Source organism: Macaca nemestrina, chromosome 11 (assembly GCF_043159975.1).
Source record: "Macaca nemestrina isolate mMacNem1 chromosome 11, mMacNem.hap1, whole genome shotgun sequence".
NCBI classification, from domain to species: domain Eukaryota; kingdom Metazoa; phylum Chordata; class Mammalia; order Primates; family Cercopithecidae; genus Macaca; species Macaca nemestrina.
In genome coordinates, this window is record NC_092135.1 from 74,847,240 (window position 1) to 74,851,316 (window position 4,077).

General features: G+C 41.8%; 1 pseudogene; it reads left to right on the top strand.

The window, feature by feature from the left end:
* The first annotated feature begins 471 nt into the window (after window positions 1-471).
* LOC139357289 (tigger transposable element-derived protein 1-like) lies at window positions 472-2,699 on the top strand (annotated as a pseudogene).
* The last annotated feature ends 1,378 nt before the right edge of the window (window positions 2,700-4,077 follow it).

Genomic DNA, 4,077 nt, shown 5'->3' on the forward strand with positions numbered 1-4,077 from the left:
ACACCTGAGTTCTCAAAAATTCTAGGAGCAGTTCCAGAACCAGGGCACAGGTGTGCAGCAAAGCAGCAGGTGCCTCATTTTATTGCCTTTCACTTTCTCGTGCTTTGCAGATACTACATTTTCTACAAATTGAAAAATTGTGGCAAACCTGCATCGACCAAGCTTATCAGCACCATTTTACCAACAGCATATGCTCACTCGGTGTCTCTTTGTCACATTTTGGTAATTCTTGCAATCTTTCAAATATTTTCATGGTTACCGTGTTGTGGTGATTTGTGCTAGATGATCATTCATGTTACTATTGTAATTGTTTTGTGCTCCATGAACCATGGATAGCAAAATTAGTCAATAAATGTTGTATGTGTTCTGGCTGCTCCACCCACAGGCTTTCCCCCTTCTCTCTCTCTCCTCAGGCCTCTCTGTCCCCTGAGACACAACAATATTGAAATTAGGACAATTAATAACCCTAAAATGACCTCTAAGAGTTTAAGTGAAAGGAAGAGTCACAAGTCTCTCTCTTTAAATCAAAAGCTAGAACCAATTAAGCTTAGTGAAGGAGGCATGTCAAAAGCCAAGAAAGGCTGAAAGCTAGGCCTCTTGTACCAGCCGACTGGCCAAGTTGTGAACACAAAGGAAAAGTTCTTGAAACAAATTAAAAGTGCTACTCCAGTAAACATATGAATGATAAGAAAGCAAAACAGCCTTGATATAGTTTGGATGTTTGTCCTCTCCAAATCTCACGTTGAAACGTGATTTGCAGTGTTGGAGGTGGGGCCTGGTAGGAGATGACTGGATCATGAGGGGTGGATCCCTCATGAATGGTTTAGCACCTTCCCCTTGTAAGTGAGTTATTGCTGTTAGTTCACACAGGATCTGGTTGTTTAAAAGTCTGGGCGCCCCCCCCCCCCGCCCCCCGACCTTCTCTCTGCCTTGCTCCCACTCTCGCCATGGGATATGCTGGCTCCCTATGGCTTCTGCTATGATTGGAAGCTTCCTGAGGCCCTCACCAGAAGCAGATGCTGGTGCCATGCTTGTACAGCCTGCAGAACCATGAGCCAATTAAACCCCTTTTCTCTATAAATTGCCCAGCCTCAGGTATTCCTTTATAGAAACACAAGAACGGCCTAACACAAAACTTATTGCTAATAGGGAGAAAGTTTTAGTGGTCTGAATAGAAGACCAAACCAGCCACAACATTCCCTTAAGCCAACACCTAATCCAAGTAAGGCCTTACCTTTTTCAAATTCTATAAAGGCTAACAGAGGTGAGGAAGGTGCAGAAGAGAAATGTGAAGCTAGCAGAGGTTGGTTCACAAGGTTAAGGGAAAGAAGCCATCTCCATAACATAGAAGTGCAAGGTGATGCAGCAAGTGCCGATGTAAAAGCTGCAGCAAGTTATCCAGAAGATCTAGCTAAGACCATTAGTGGAGGTAAATACACTAAACAACAGATTTTTTACAAAACAGCCTTCTTTTAAAAGAAGATGCTATCTAGGACTTTCACAGCTATAGAGGAGAAGGTAATGTCTGGCTTCAAATCTTCAAAGGCCAGGCTGTCTTATTAGAGGTTAATGCAGCTGGTGACTTTAAGTTAAAATAAATCCTTATTTACCATTCCAAAAATCCTATGTTCCTTAAAAGTTATGCTAAATCTACTCTGCCTGTGCTCTAAAAATGCAACAATAAAGCTCGAATGACACCACATCTGTTTACAGCATGGTTTCCTGGATTTTTTAAGCCCACTGTTGAGAACTACTGCTCAGGGAAAAAAAGCAAACAAGCAAAAAAAGGAGACTCCTTTCAAAATATTACTACTTCTCATGGCCAAAACACCTGGTCACCAAAGAGCTCTGATGGAGATGTACAAGGAGATTCCTGTTGTTTTCATGCCTGGTAACATAACATCTATTCTGCAGCCCACAAATCAAGGAGTAATTTTGACTTTCAAGTCTTACTACTTAAAAAATACATTTTGTAAGGCTATAGCTGCCATAGATAGTGATTCCTCTGGTGGGTCTGGCAAATTAAATTGAAAACGCTATGGAAAGGATTCACCATTCTAGATGCCATTAAGAACATTTGTAATTCATGAAAGGCAGTTAAAATACCAACATTAATGAGAGGGTGGAAGAAGTTGATCCCAACTCTCATGGATGATGTTGAGAGGTTTTAGCCTTCAGTGGAGAAGGTAACTGCAAATACCATAGAAATAGCCAAAAAACTGGACTCAGAAGTGGAGCCTGAAGATGTCACTGAATTGCTACAATCTCATGATGAAACTTGAATGAATGAAGAGTTGCTTCTTATGGATGAGCAAACAAAGTTGTTTCTTGAGATGGAATCTATTCTGGGTAAGATGCTGTGAACATTGTTGAACGGACAACAAAGGATATTTAGAATACTTCATAAACATAGTTGATAAAGCAGCAACAGGATCTGAGCAGACTGACTCCAATTTTAAAAGAAGTTCTACTGTGGATAAAATGCTATTAAACAACATCACATGCTACAAAGGACTCTTTCATGAAATTAAGAGTTAATCAGTGTGGCACACTTCACTGTTGTCTTATTTTTTTAAATTGCCACATTCTCCCCAACTTTCAGCAACCACTACTTTATCACTCCGCAGTCATTGACTTCAAGGCAAGACCCTCCATCAGAAAAATGATTCTGACTCACTCAAGGATCAGATGACTGTTAGGATTTTTTAGCAATATAGTATTTTAAGTTATCTACATTTTTTTAGACACAATACTATTGCACACTTAAAGAGACTACAGTATAGTGTAGACATCATTTTTATATGCACTGGGAAACCATAAAATGTGTGTGACTCACTTTATTGCCATATTTGCTTTACTGCAGTGGTCTGGAACGAAACCCCTGATATTTCTGCAATGTGCCTGTAGATTGAGGAGGCAATAGCAGCACTGGGAGCTGGTCCTCTCAGTACTGACAGCAAAAGCCCCGCAGACCACTGTTGGGTTTTGGCATGATCAGCAACCAGGAATATTCCCACAACCATCCCAGCCAGGAGGGGAAATGAGGTCGTGACCCAGTGTGCAGAACATATAAAGACATCCCTTGGGAACCTCAAAATTGGAGGGGAGATGGGCCAGAGAAATACAACTGTGACTATGCCTGTGACCTGAATTTTTCCCACCACAGTGTGTGACCCCTCAGCTTCTGACTAATGGGGTACAGGGGATGCTACCACAAAATATGGCAGCTTGGCATACTGGGTTTTTTAACTTGAATTAAATTGAGAAAACTGTAGAGGCAAGAAGGTCACTCTACCTTCTCCTGCCTTTTTCCCATGGAACATGGCTACAAGAGAATTTTCTGACCTACTTTGCCTGAAAATAAGTCCTAAGACCCTCATTCCAGAGGGGTCCTGCCCTATACCTGGAGACCAAGAAGAATCTGAACAAACAGGCCTTCCTAAATTCTCCACAGCTTATTACCATAGATCACATCCTTTAGTTCTCCAATCACACTTCTGTACAAGTGACCATAAAAACACAGTTTTCCCTGGGCCTTTGGGTCTTCATTTCTAAAGGCTCCCATGTCATGTAAAACTTCCGTTAAATATATTTGTTTTGCCTTTGTTCCGTTAATCTGTCTTTTGTTGTAGGGTCTCAGCCACTAATCTAGTGATGGGTGAGGAAATTATCTGACTTTTTCTGCCCTATATGACCCAGGAGGAGAAGCATACAAGGTCACATATCAATGGTCTCAAGTTTGACTGGGATGGTAAGATTGGCACAAAGACAAGTTAGATGAGGACTCCGGTGTCAGTCACATGATGAAACCCAAACATGGGCTATGAGAGGCTGTGAAGAGAGAGAATTCCAGCCTGGGCTGCTTCTTGAGACCCAGGCCCTCCTGCTGTAGTAATTGTGTGACTCTCCACTGTTAGCCACCACATGTCAAAAGACAGACTGCTGAATCTAATCCTGCCACAAACTTGTCACTTAATTCAGAGCCTGAACAGAACCTGAGTAAGGGTAACCCTCCACTTACATCTCCGAGCATTGCCTTTGTTTTGTTCTCTGCATGGCCTATGCCTGACAAAGACT